Source organism: Haliotis asinina, chromosome 1, assembly GCF_037392515.1.
Source record: "Haliotis asinina isolate JCU_RB_2024 chromosome 1, JCU_Hal_asi_v2, whole genome shotgun sequence".
Taxonomy (NCBI): Eukaryota; Metazoa; Mollusca; class Gastropoda; order Lepetellida; family Haliotidae; genus Haliotis; species Haliotis asinina.
In genome coordinates, this window is record NC_090280.1 from 6,786,550 (window position 1) to 6,802,368 (window position 15,819).

Sequence of the window (15,819 nt, forward strand, 5' to 3'; positions counted from 1 at the left end):
TGACTCGACCTGGGACTCACGGACATGACTCGACATGGGACTCACGGACATGACTCGACCTGGGATTCACGGACATGACTTGACCTGGGACTCACGGACATGACTCGACCTGGGACTCACGGACATGACTCGACCGTCAACAAGTGAAATGATGAACGCTCGTTTACATTTCGCAGCAGCCTGATAATATGGTATACCTTTTCGGTATCTGAACTAAGCCAAACATAGAAAGTCTATATCAGTGTTTTGTACAATTATGACAGTCCCTCTCATAAATAGACAAAGTTTAGTAATTTGAGCGTCACCCTTTACGGAAAAGCTGCAGAACGTCCGCACTTCTGAACAGCAGGTGCAACAACAAACTGGCATACAGATGTGATGACAATGTATGTGACAGGCGGCGCCAGGGATCGACATATGTTTACTGGTTTTATCGAACATTATGACGGAGTTTCAGTGATCAACAACATTCCATCTATATGGCGTCCGTCTGTACATAATCGAGTCTGGAACACACAATCCAGTGATCAACAGCATAAGCATCGATCTGGGGAATTGGTAACCGATGACATATGTCAAACAAATCAGCGAGTCTGACCAGGTAACGGGTAACGTGTGTTATTCCCAAACAAGAAAATGACAACAGCCAATCACACAAACATCGATAGCTCTGCTAACCGCAAAACCGGCCCTACATGACTGCCCCATCGCGTTGACAAGAACTTGATAGAAGGCTTGAGGAAATTCAACAAATGAATGTTTTGACTTTACCCTTTTTACAAACAAGCCATTTATGCATGTAAAGTACATTTGTACCAGGGAAAAATGGAAATCGAATACACTTACTGGTCTGAGATCATCACACACGCTGCTCATCTTAGATAACGATCTGAGGTTTGGGGCTAATGTATAGATAGATGCACTGGCGCAGTTACATAAAGTCTATTAGATCACCCGAGCTGACCATTGATCTACCCTCCCAATATGACCTTACAAAGCAATCTATTCTAAGTGGACATCATTGGAGTACATTCACCTTGTAATACACGGTACGCAATGTACTGGTAAAGACAGCTTGTGCTACTGAAATCTCGAAAAACTCCATCATCCTACTGGCTACACGTTTGTATGTCCGCTAACCTCAAGTCCCGGATTGGCAATATATTGCATGTGCTGATATTCCAATTGTTGGGGTGGCAAAAGTTGTCTGTACGTACAATGTCTTTCAATGGAACAGGTGGGTTAACAATGCCACAAATGTCAGCAAAGTTGATATATATTCCAATAAATCGTTCCACTTTCCGAACAACAGTGGAGTAAGATGCTAGAGGGGCATCGGCCAACCCATTTATAATACTTTGTATCAGTTGTAGCAGACAGTGTTTCTGGTGCGACTGTTACAAGTCTCATGTATCATTATTATGACAGAAAGCACGCCAACCTCCTAGGAAAGGTACACTGTGAGAGGAATACTAATGTTGTACCATACCCTGACGACGGTCCCATTTGAGCTTACCCGTGGTCTACCTAGTAGTTACACCACGTCTTAAAGGAACCTAGGACCTCCACTATCTGGCTGGCTCATTACTGGCTCGAGTATGCCTTGTGTTTATTTTAACCACTACATCAAATTCATTGTCGAAGACTTCATAATCATTGTGGAAAGTTCTCATGAGATGGACTGCTCATGTCTATATCATGACCTCAGTAAGTGTACAGTTTGAAAGTTCAGGAAACGTCGCACCTTCGTCTCTGTTTGACAACTGAGTCAACCCATCTTACACGGCCGACTGAGCTTCCTACCCTCAGCAACTTGCGAAAGAATTGTGTCTTCTGTTGTCTCATCCCATTCCAGTCCATTACTTTCAACTTCGTCCATTATTTGTGATAATATAATGTCGTCTATGGTGTCATCCCACTCTTGACCTGACATCGCGACGGTGTGCAACAGGATGATTTCCAGTTCAAACTTCCCGCACAGATTTTGAAAACGCGCATTGAGGGTCTGGTACATAGCAGTTACGCTATCCAATCACTCGAAGTTTGTCGAGACAGACGATGGGTGAGCCGGTGTTGACTGACAGCTGAACATGTGTCTGCGCCCAGGACACATATTCATCTGTCAATCAGCTGTTTACACTGCAGCAGAGTATGTCAATGATAAAGCGCTATATCCTCCGCATGCACAGACACATACCCACACACTCTCTCGCACGCATGCACAGACACATACCCACACACTCTCTCGCACGCATGCACAGACACATACCCACACACTCTCTCGCACGCATGCACAGACACATACCCACACACTCTCTCGCACGCATGCACAGACACATACCCACACACTCTCTCGCACGCATGCACAGACACATACCCACACACTCTCTCGCACGCATGCACAGACACATACCCACACACTCTCTCGCACGCATGCACAGACACATACCCACACACTCTCTCGCACGCATGCACGTGAATACAGTAAGGAAGTGAAATATGCTTGAACACAACGTCTTACCTATTCAGATAAAAATATTTTCTGTCTTTTGTTGGCCAATGTAAGAATTAGCCACTTATATATATATATATATATATATACGACTAGCAAATCTTGGTCATTAGCATTTTGAACTCAGTCTTGAGCGAGTGTGCACTTCGGTTTGATTTGACATAAAGGCATGACGTGATTCAGGCTCATGTCAGACTGTTAGTATGTTTTGTTTTAACTCCCAAAGCACGAGCGTGGTGCCGTCAATGCAAGAAGCATAAATAAACTGAACCAGGCGTCAAACTCGCAATCAAAGGGACGACTCCATTTACAATAAAATGGCGTCTTAAACGTTCAGACCACTCGTCTGTTGAAGATTGGTTTGAAGGAAAGGGTTTTCATGTGTCTATCATCATAACTGCACAGCAATTAAAATAAGGGGGGCTGAAACTGAACGCGGTCGACTGCAGACGAGCGTGCACAACACAGGACAGGCCCATACGGGTTTGTCACTGATGTGCCACCTCCATGTACAGTTTCATCAATACCGGGATTGCGTTCTGGACTGAGGCATTATTCGGACTGATCAGAAGGCTTAATCCTTCATTGACTAATAGTGGATGAACATTCCTTGGGCTACTTCAGAATCTGATTGGTTCCGCTGGGCAACATTGGGCAGTTTCGTTACTCTGGTCAAGACCATCAAGATGTTGAGAAAAGATGTGACCTTCACCTTGACATGTGTGTCATGACGAACCTCGATCAGTTACAATAGTTTATCCAAATTTAAACAAAGTGTTACAATCTGTTAACATTGCAATATCCATATAGAAGCTGCTTTTACTTTCTTCGTTTTGTGCAGGGTATACATTGAATATGTCGGATTTCGAAGTTAAGGAACAACGTTCCACTGTTGTTTTCCACAATTTCGGAAATGTCCATGGGGAGATGAAAGCGTTCGCGGATCTTGTGCACAGGATGTTACAGAGTCAATAAAATATAAGTGATGCCCATCGTCCTTTTACAGGATGGTACAGAGGGCACCCAGATCTGCTGATGATGGATTTCACTTGACGTATGGCATCATAATATATACGACAGAGCGACATACTCTACTTTCTTCATCACTTCAGATTGTGGACAGTGAAATGGCTTCACGTAACGTAATGCTCTGTCACTGTCATGTAAATATATACCTTCATTAGTCTTCACTAAGGTTATTTGGTCTGCATTTGCAAACGTCCCATTTATGGAAGTGCTAGGCCATGCGCTTGTGATGAGGAAGCGCCCATTTAGCATTCACCGATAATATGTCATCTTTCGCTGTTTCACATTAAAAGACTATTGTGGTGAATATCACGACATATCCCACAACTACTACTGTAGAATAATGTGGTGTTTCACGGTAATGAGTTCTTTGAATTATGCTTAGTACTTGGAAGGTTCAGCCGGGTGGTGAAGGATACACTAAACTTCCTACGTGGTGCCATCCCGTCTTGATAGTAATTTGTCCCTGGGATGACTACTGAGAGGGAAACAACTATTGTGATTCTCTATTGCCACAAACTATTGCAATAGCGATAGGCTATTGCGACCAACTATTGCAATGCTATTCCGAGAGTGTGTATGTTCTCCTTGAGTTGTCTCATGTCACAAAAATAGCTCTATCATGTGTATACCTATAATCATCAGGAGTGGATAGCCCAAACACAGCCACGAGTGGCTCATCCAAACACAGCCAAGAGTGGCTCATCCAAACACAGCCACGAGTGGCTCATCCAAACACAGCCAAGAGTGGCTCATCCAAACACAGCCACGAGTGGCTCATCCAAACACAGCCAAGAGTGGCTCATCCAAACACAGCCACGAGTGGCTCATCCAAACACAGCCACGAGTGGCTCATCCAAACACAGCCAAGAGCGGCTCATCCAAACACAGCCAAGAGTGGCTCATCCAAACACAGCCACGAGTGGCTCATCCAAACACAGCCAAGAGTGGCTCATCCAAACACAGCCACGAGTGGCTCATCCAAACACAGCCACGAGTGGCTCATCCAAACACAGCCAAGAGCGGCTCATCCAAACACAGCCAAGAGCGGCTCATCCAAACACTGCCACGAGCGGCTCATCCAAACACGGCCACGAGTGGCTCATCCAAACACGGCCAAGAGTGGCTCATCCAAACACAGCCAAGAGTGGCTCATCCAAACACAGCCAAGAGTGGCTCATCCAAACACAGCCAAGAGTGGCTCATCCAAACACAGCCAAGAGTGGCTCATCCAAACACAGCCACGAGTGGCTCATCCAAACACAGCCACGAGTGGCTCATCCAAACACAGCCAAGAGTGGCTCATCCAAACACAGCCAAGAGTGGCTCATCCAAACACAGCCAAGAGTGGCTCATCCAAACACAGCCACGAGTGGCTCATCCAAACACAGCCACGAGTGGCTCATCCAAACACAGCCAAGAGTGGCTCATCCAAACACAGCCAAGAGTGGCTCATCCAAACACAGCCAAGAGAGGCTCATCCAAACACAGCCAAGAGAGGCTCATCCACACACAGCCAAGAGTGGCTCATCCAAACACAGCCAAGGGTGGCTCATCCAAACACAGCCACGAGTGGCTCATCCAAACACAGCCAAGAGTGGCTCATCCAAACACAGCCAAGGGTGGCTCATCCAAACACAGCCAAGAGTGGCTCATCCAAACACAGCCAAGAGTGGCTCATCCAAACACAGCCAAGAGTGGCTCATCCAAACACAGCCAAGTGTGACTCATGCAAACACAGCCAAGAGTGGCTCATCCAAACACAGCCAAGGGTGGCTCATCCAAACACAGCCAAGGGTGGCTCATCCAAACACAGCCAAGAGGGGCTCATCCAAACACAGCCAAGAGTGGCTCATCCAAACACAGCCAAGAGTGGCTCATCCAAACACAGCCAAGAGTGGCTCATCCAAACACAGCCAAGAGTGGCTCATCCAAACACAGCCAAGAGTGGCTCATCCAAACACAGCCAAGAGTGGCTCATCCAAACACAGCCAAGAGTGGCTCATCCAAACACAGCCAAGAGTGGCTCATCCAAACACAGCCAAGGATGGCTCATCCAAACACAGCCAAGAGTGGCTCATCCAAACACAGCCAAGAGTGGCTCATCCAAACACAGCCAAGAGTGGCTCATCCAAACACAGCCAAGGGTGGCTCATCCAAACACAGCCAAGAGTGGCTCATCCAAACACAACCAAGGGTAGCTCATCCAAACACGGCCAAGTGTGGCTCATCCAAACACAGCCAAGAGTGGCTCATCCAAACACAGCCACGAGTGGCTCATCCAAACACAGCCACGAGTGGCTCATCCAAACACAGCCAAGAGTGGCTCATCCAAACACAGCCAAGAGTGGCTCATCCAAACACAGCCAAGAGAGGCTCATCCAAACACAGCCAAGAGAGGCTCATCCACACACAGCCAAGAGTGGCTCATCCAAACACAGCCAAGGGTGGCTCATCCAAACACAGCCACGAGTGGCTCATCCAAACACAGCCAAGAGTGGCTCATCCAAACACAGCCAAGGGTGGCTCATCCAAACACAGCCAAGAGTGGCTCATCCAAACACAGCCAAGAGTGGCTCATCCAAACACAGCCAAGAGTGGCTCATCCAAACACAGCCAAGTGTGACTCATGCAAACACAGCCAAGAGTGGCTCATCCAAACACAGCCAAGGGTGGCTCATCCAAACACAGCCAAGGGTGGCTCATCCAAACACAGCCAAGAGGGGCTCATCCAAACACAGCCAAGAGTGGCTCATCCAAACACAGCCAAGAGTGGCTCATCCAAACACAGCCAAGAGTGGCTCATCCAAACACAGCCAAGAGTGGCTCATCCAAACACAGCCAAGAGTGGCTCATCCAAACACAGCCAAGAGTGGCTCATCCAAACACAGCCAAGAGTGGCTCATCCAAACACAGCCAAGAGTGGCTCATCCAAACACAGCCAAGGATGGCTCATCCAAACACAGCCAAGAGTGGCTCATCCAAACACAGCCAAGAGTGGCTCATCCAAACACAGCCAAGAGTGGCTCATCCAAACACAGCCAAGGGTGGCTCATCCAAACACAGCCAAGAGTGGCTCATCCAAACACAACCAAGGGTAGCTCATCCAAACACGGCCAAGTGTGGCTCATCCAAACACAGCCAAGAGTGGCTCATCCAAACACAGCCAAGAGTGGCTCATCCAAACACAGCCAAGAGTGGCTCATCCAAACACAGCCAAGAGTGGCTCATCCAAACACGGCCAAGAGTGGCTCATCCAAACACAGCCAAGGGTGGCTCATCCAAACACAGCCAAGAGCGGCTCATCCAAACACAGCCAGGAGGGGCTCATCCAAACACAGCCAAGAGAGGCTCATCCAAACACAGCCAAGAGTGGCTCATCGAAACACAGCCAAGTGTGACTCATCCAAACACAGCCAAGACTGGCTCGTCCAAACACAGCCAAGGGTGGCTCATCCAAACACAGCCAAGAGCGGCTCATCCAAACACAGCCAAGAGGGGCTCATCCAAACACAGCCAAGGGTGGCTCATCCAAACACAGCCAAGAGTGGCTCATCCAAACACAGCCAAGAGTGGCTCATCCAAACACAGCCAAGAGTGGCTCATCCAAACACAGCCAAGGGTGGCTCATCCAAACACAGCCAAGAGTGGCTCATCCAAACACAGCCAAGAGTGGCTCATCCAAACACCAAACACAGCCAAGGGTGGTCATCCAAACACAGCCAAGGGTGGCTCATCGAAACACGGCCAAGATTGGCTCATCCAAACACGGCCAAGGGTGGCTCATCTAAACAAGGCCAAGGGTGGCTCATCCAAACACAGCAAGATTGGCTCATCCAAACACAGCCAATAGTGGCTCATCCAAACACAGCCAAGGGTGGCTCATCCAAACACAGCCAACAGTGGTTCATCCAAACACAGCCAAGAGTGGCTCATCCAAACACAGCCAAGAGTGGCTCATCCAAACACAGCCAAGGGTGGCTCATCCAAACACAGCCAAGAGTGGCTCATCCAAACACAGCCAAGAGTGGCTCATCCAAACACAGCCAAGAGTGGCTCATCCAAACACAGCCAAGAGTGGCTCATCCAAACACAGCCAAGAGTGGCTCATCCAAACACAGCCAAGAGTGGCTCATCCAAACACAGCCAAGGGTGGCTCATCCAAACACAGCCAAGGGTGGCTCATCCAAACACAGCCAAGAGTGGCTCATCCAAACACAGCCAAGAGTGGCTCATCCAAACACAGCCAAGAGTGGCTCATCCAAACACAGCCAAGAGTGGCTCATCCAAACACAGCCAAGAGTGGCTCATCCAAACACAGCCAAGAGTGGCTCATCCAAACACAGCCAAGAGTGGCTCATCCAAACACAGCCAAGAGTGGCTCATCCAAACACAGCCAAGAGTGGCTCATCCAAACACAGCCAAGGGTGGCTCATCCAAACACGGCCAAGAGTGGCTCATCCAAACACAGCCAAGGGTAGCTCATCCAAACATGGCTAAGAGTGGCTCATCCAAACATAGCCAAGAGTGGCTCATCCAAACACAGCCAAGAGTGGCTCATCCAAACACAGCCAAAAGTGGCTCATCCAAACACAGCCAAGAGTGGCTCATCCAAACACAGCCAAGGGTGGCTCATCCAAACACAGCCAAGAGTGGCTCATCCAAACACAGCCAAGAGTGGCTCATCCAAACACAGCCAAGGGTGGCTCATCCAAACACAGCTAAGAGTGGCTCATCCAAACACGGCCAAGAGTGGCTCATCCAAACACAGCCAAGAGTGGCTCATCCAAACACACCATCTGAGGGATGTTGATGCATGTGCTGCATGGAGAAAACATGTGTTGATCTGCAATCAAGGAGTGATTTAGAGATGAGTGTTCATGAGAATGATGCTAATTTCGTTTCAATTTCGCTTGGGCTATTGTGAGGGGTTTTTTGTTTTGTTTTTTTTTTAGTTTTTTTTTTTTTTTTTTTTTTTTTTTGTGGGGGGGGGGGGGGGGAGTAGAATTGTTTCAACATTTGTGTTTTGATTGCAATTTTCACTTTCTGTGGTACGTTCTGATAAAAAAATGTTTCACTTAACACCTGTTATGTTGAATTTGGAAAAGATTCAGGTGGTTTATTTTGGGTAATGTAATTATGCTGCTGATATTGCAGCTATACACATTCACAATTTGCGGTTGAGCTATATTATGTAGATACTACACTAGTGTCTATTTATTGCAGTGATGAAGTTGAACATCAGAGCATGGTAAGTGATGACACGCCTACGTACTGGCATGTGTGACGTCAGGATTGAGACACTGTCGTCAGCTTTGTGGTAAGTCGTGGCACGTCGTCACGTAACCGATGTAACCGAGAGATTTAAGCTGCTGCTTTGACTGTGTAATGCATTTATAGTTCATCCCACGTTGTAGCAGCGCAATTGTGCATTAGATGCACATTGACAAACTCTTCACACATGTGTATAACTTGTACTCACATCTCATGCTATGTTGAGACATTGGTGTTACAATGCCTGAAGCCATTCAAGCGTATGGCATGTAGTATGACCTGCGTTATGAATGATCACTAGTGCTTTAACTGTACATCAACTGTCAGATATTTCACTTGTATTAGTACTTGTATTTTGTACTGCCCCGTAACTTTCATTTCATGTGTTAAGTGTTTTCTTGTGTGAAAGTTTGTGTTTGGTGGGTGTGAAGGCTTGGGTGAATAGAGTTGATGAGGGATGACGATCACTAACATTTGAATACATGAAGTGCTTTTGTTAATAAACTTTATTTTGTTTACAATTTCCTGATCTTTTTGCATTTAAAGTCGGGTAAGCACGTGACATCTCATTTGAAGTTATTTCCCAAACGGGAGAGTTCTTTATGAGAAAAAAACCCAGCTGAAGTGTTAGTTTCAGTCCCTTTTTACTACCTAATCAGAAACTTGAAACAGATCAAGTCTGATAAAGTGATAACAGGAGCTAAGTCAAAGTGAACGAGTCTGGTACCTCCTGTATTTTACGTTGCGCATTTATCAACTATCGATATTCCCACTTAGTTTTTCATCTCTGCCATCATTTAATGACTGAGATTCAACAACTGCAGTCAATATATAGTTCGATGCATCGTTACATAATACTTACTAGCCACCTGCAAACTACCTTCTTTACTAAAATGAAATAGATTTTGTTGCTTTTATCACGTTAGCCACGGCGCAGTCACCAAACCCAGGGTTACGCAAATCCGACATGGTGATGTTGTCGTGACGGTAGAGGTCCTGTTCATACAGTTGTTGGTTTCATTAATTAGTTGTCAATTTGAAAGGGAAAAAAAACTAAATAAAAGTGTAGCGGCCACAAAATTTCCGAGCACCGTGCTGGGATCCGAACGACGGACCCTCTGATCCGAAGTCGGACGCCTTGTCCACATGACCAAAGAGGTTAACCCCGTCAGCAAGCTGACAAGATAAGGATGTCATCTGTGGGATGACTCCACGCCCTGCTACATACTCCCCCGTCAACAGAAGGCCGTCCCGGGCCGCATAGTTGTGTACTGAGGCTTATTTTGTTCAAATTTGATATGCACGTGCTCAGCCACAAAATTTCCGAGTCCCGTGCTGGGATTCGAACGACGGACCCTCTGATCCGAAGTCGGACGCCTTGTCCACATGACCAAAGAGGTTAACCCCGTCATGTTGTATGACATGGATTAACATTCAGGTTGCATAAATTGAATTAAAATAATCATGTATTGCAATACACTGGGTTACAACATTCACACAATACAGTGAGAAAAATAAATTGTACATTTAAGAAAATAAACCTTACCCATCTGTGGAAAGGAATGGCAGTTTAATTTACCCAGTTTGGCACCTGCAAATAACATTTGCCAAATTCATACCACTGCAAGGCATACAATAATTGAAATACTTTAAGTACTTGTTATGTTGAAAATAATTATTTATTATGTTTCTTAAATTATATTTAAACAGTGTAAATGATAACATTTTATCTTAAGTGCATTTGAATAAAAGAATATCAAATTAAACTAACCTGTGGCAAGTAACACTGTTGTTTCTGTGCTGTTCTGTCGCTGGATACTAAGTGCCATGTTCCACAAAGGGGCATAATTTAGATGCACCTCAACCACATAGAATTTTCTACCACACCCTCAACAAAACCTCTTATAAGTTTTGAACATCAAATTTAAAAAAAACAAACACAATGTTTATTGAATAACCCTTCACCAAAGAAACTTTTAAACATATTTTTGGAATTTAGTAGTTTATACTTTTTATTTGCATGATTTTATAATTACATAAAACACCTTCACCTGACAACAATAAAATCTGTCATGTCTCAATTGACATCACTTCCTGTTACAAAAGCATTTAAGAGTTGCACCTTTTGTCATTTGTCTGTATCCAAATTAATGAAACATTGTAATCCACGTAATCGAATTAGTTGTTACGTAGGTCACTCTTGAGATCGATTGTACCAGCATGTGTGATTATTTCTTGACGATACAGTATCACAGTAACGGGTGATAATCAAATATGAAACGCAGTAATTGTTTTCGAGCGATATCCCTGAGAATGTTTTTATTTATTTATTTATTTATTTATTTATTTATTTATTTATTTATTTATTTATTTATTTATTTATTTATTTATTTATTTATTTATTTATTTATTTATTTATTTATTTATTTATTTATTTATTTTATGTTCCTTCATACCAAGTATAAAATAAATGCTAAGGTACACGCCCGGATGTTCATGTTGCTTTTCCACACAAATGACCCGTGAAACTGTATCTCACTCTGCTCTTTTTGAAAATATGGATGTATTGCTATTTGAAAGGCAGATGATCACCTGTTGTCGTCACGTAAATTTCGTTGTAACTTCAGGGTACAAAGAGCTCCTGCAAGGTGATTGTTTGTGCCAGAGTGCTGAATATTTACTAACAGATTCTCAGATAATTGTATTTCATGAAAGGTGAAAACGAAATTCACTGCAGTTTAGTGGGCATGAAACAGCTTTTTCCCGCGAGTTTCCACTGGCAATTTTACATTTTAGCTGAGAATGAATGGCTGAATGCACATAACTGTTATCTCAGCATTGCTGATTCAGACACAATTATCTAATCTCACACGTAAACGTCGCTTTCTGACTGGCTAAACGCTCGCCTATTTTCAATGTACCCAACTTACAAGCGAGGTACATTGCAATGTGCCCCGCAGCCAACAACTCATTCGGTACTTCGTGCAAGTGTTTCTTTATCTCCAATAACATTGAATCACGCATGATGCACGGAAATTACTGATGTTGTACGAATGAATGGAAGGGAAATAACTCTAAATCGTGTTTCTTGTTTCGTCTGCAAAATCTAGAGACCGCTACGAAAACATTTTCCTTGCATTCAAATTTTGACAAATGTAATCCCTGTGAATATTAATAATAATAATAATGGATTTATATAGCGCCATTTGCTCAACGGCGCTGAAAGGAGAGAGTAAGAAAACTCTATGAGAGGGCTAATGTGAAAAGATGGGGTTTTAGGGCTTTTTTTGAAACAGTCTATACAGCTGATTTCTCTGATAGTAATATGAAGGCTGTTCCAGAGTGATGGGGCTGCCACTGAGAAGGCTCTGTCACCCATAGTGCATTTGGTGAAGGGCTGAGAGAGAACAAGGGAGTTCCTGGAGCGGAGTGCTCTGCTGGGAGCGTGGAGAGTTAAGAGGTTCTTCAGATATTTGGGAAAGTCATCATCGTAGATGCAGCTGTGGGTGAAGAGGAAAAGCTTGAAGTTGATTCTGAAGGATATTGGGAGCCAGTGCAGTCGTTCAAGGATGGGAGTGAACACGGGCAACGACTCAGGCAGCAGAGTTTTGAATTCTTTGCAACTTGGATAGCAGATGGCCAGGAATGTTAAAGTAGAGAGAGTTGCAGTAGTCGAGTTTGGAGATTACACGATTTGTCATGAGTAACTGAGCAGTGTTAGAGTCCAAAAGGTGACGGATTTTGCTTATGTTGAAGATATGAAAGTAACTGGATTTGGAAAGGGCACTGATTTGTTGTTGAGGCAACATTGTTTCCTCAAAGATGATAACTAATTTCTTTGCTGAACGTGCAGATGTGATAACGTCATCACCGATTGTGAGACAGAGAGACTGTTGCTCGTTGAGTTTCAGATAGTTTAGCGCCATCCACGTTCTTATTTCTGCGATAGTCTTGGATTTGTAATGCACCGTTTTTCACATACTTGGGTTCGGCAGACAAATATAGCTGGTCGTCATCTGCATAGAGGTGGAAGTTCACAGAATATTGTCTAATGATGTCTCCTATTTGGTAGAATGTAAATACTGAACTGCAAAGCACCAAGAACCGAGCCCTGGGGCACTCCACGACGGAGTGGCATAGAATCCGACAGAACAGTGCCGATCTTGACAGATTGGCACCCGCCAGATAGGTAAGATTTCAGCAAGTTGAGAGCTGTTCCTCTGATCCCTGTCCTGGTGTTGAGACGCTGAAAGAGGATGCTGTGATCGATGGTATCAAAGCCACTTGATAGGTCAAGGAGAACAACCAGCGTTACCTTTTGATTGTCCATAGCGGACATGATGTCACTATCTACTTTGACTGGAACTGTCTCCGTACTATGTCTTGGTTGGTACGCAGATTGAAATATTGATGGTCGGTTAGCCTTTTGGCAACAATTCGCTCCATACAATTAGAGACAAAGGAAAGGTTGGAGACTGGCCTGTAATTTCTGAAGTCATCAGGGTCTAATGACCCTCTATAGTAAGAAGGGGATTTACACTGTAGCGACTTTACTACGATAATACTTGCGGGGATAAACAGCAAGATGCAAGATTCGAATTGTTTGTTTCAGAAGTTGTGGCTGAAGTGCACAATCGATACCCATGCTTTTAGAGGTGTTCGGTAAGATAAATACGTTCTTGACTGATCCCTCGCGGCCAATGGGTTGATGTACCCTCGATGGTTATTTATTCCCCTCGCCCTTCAGGCTCAGGAAACACAAACAAATATCGAGGGTACACCACCCATGCTAGACCAGTGACCAACTTATAATGTACCATTGACGCAGTATGTATATAAACCAACGATCAAAAGAAATGTTCTCTTTTACATAACAGTGACTGGTAAACTCGGTTGTTTCCGGCAACATTTTGAAGCGGCGATAAACAACAAGCAAACAACAGTTTGTACAACGTAACCTGTGACTGAAAATGGCTGACGAATTACTTCAATTATGACTAGAATCTGAAAAGTAAATTTGTGCCGAAAAAGTAGCTATATCAATTTTCGTACATACGGTGTAAGTATTAAATGTGGAATCACAAATGTTTTTTAAAGACCTTTACCATGCCGATGTACGATGAGTTAATTATGAGGACATTACTATTGCTAAAGTAAGATACTTTTGTCTGAAGATATTTTATATGCTAAAATCAACTGAGAGGTAAAGTTTTTATCATGTTCCTGTCAGTCATAACAGCGAAGTGTCATCCCAAACTCATACCGTTCACAGTAATAGTTCGAAATGGCTATCATAACACCGTAAATGTCCTCGAAGGAATTCACGTAAACATCGTTTATGTCGCCCTCTATTGGGGCATGGTGGGCGAGCTGGCTAAGGCGCCAGGCTAGTGATCCAGCGAGGTTTCGGTTTCGGGATCGAGCCCACCTGTAACCGGGTGTAAAAACCTTGGAGTCAACTTTGTGTGCAGACTCTTTCAGTGTTGTCACAACCCCTAGTGTACAGTACACAACCCTTTGCACTTAAAAGAACCCACGAATCCGTTGGTATATGACCAGATGGTGGCCACATGAACACGTGCCAACACCTAGTTGCAGGTACAGCAACGTGCAGTAAACTTGGACAAAGTGCTGTGACTATGTGTCCCAGTCCACCCACCTGTCAATTGGGTACCTCGTTAGGATGAGAGAGCCACAATAAACTCGGTGCGCCTAGTGGCAGCAAGAGTTGTATACTCCCCAGGGAGTTGAGATTGAAATATGATGTACTGTTGAGATTGACATCCGGGGATCGAGGGAAAATACCAGCTTCAATGTAGCGCTTTCAGCATGCTTTATGTGTGGAATTCAGCGCATTATAAATACACACACACATATATAAATAAAAAGAACCTGGAAAAATATAACTGTTACACATCCGTTGACGTTGTAACAAACATGACGTTTGTCAGTTGTGTTACCTTTTTATTCACGTTCGATTCGGGGGGAGGAGGTCATTATCACTTAAGGAATCAGTGCATACTTGTAGGACTGGTCCACCAGAGGGATACAAAAATAGAAATCGGTGCAATGGCTTACCGAAGTGACAATGAATTCCCCCAGGGCGGGAATGTGCATAACATGGACACAAGCAGCTTGTGCAGCTGCATGTTAACTGTTATGTCTAGCTATTCCACAGTCGGATATCTGTTTACTGTTATACAACTGGATGTTTGGGTCAGCCATCTTTGACACGTGATGTCATATACAAAAGTCACGTGCTTTCGTGATGGACATTTATGGCATAATAATAACTCGGAACAACATTTTTTAGAATATTATAATCTTGCGATGACTGACGAAACACGTTAAAGTATGACATGTGATGTTGGCGCTTGATGAATGAATGAACATTCGGCATCCGTCGACTTTTTTCCTTAGCATGTTGAAAGAGTTTACAAGTCTACATGTTGAAAATGATCTAATGAAGTTGTGAGCCTTGGTTAAAAAACAAATTTCAGTTAATCAGTTAACTTCCGTCCATCAATTGACTTTAAGGGACCCAACATTTCGCATTCGTAGAAATGAGCAAGTTCGGGAGGATTGATATGGTTGGCTGGTTGTTGAAAGCCGAACCCAGGACTATGGTCTGTAAATAATCGCGACTGGACACAGTGAGTGAGCGAGTCACATGCTTCCAAACACACCTGTGCACATGACATCGGGCGGTGGAACCCTGGTGGTTGAAAGGTTCGGTTCCCTACATGGGTTTCAGGTGTCGCCACCTGTGATATGTCAGGGATACAGCCAAAAGTCTAGAAAATATCAGTCAGTGTAAACGGATACATTTGAATCAAGCTGAACGGGTTTATATCAGTTCAAACGGGTACAACCAGGTATAAATCAGTCGTTTGTGAATACACTGCATAAAGTCATAAGCAGCAGCTACATGCATCTGCACGAGGTGAGAAAATGCAGCAGTGCGTCGTCGTGAGATGAAACGGTGACAAGCTCCGTGGTCATGAGAA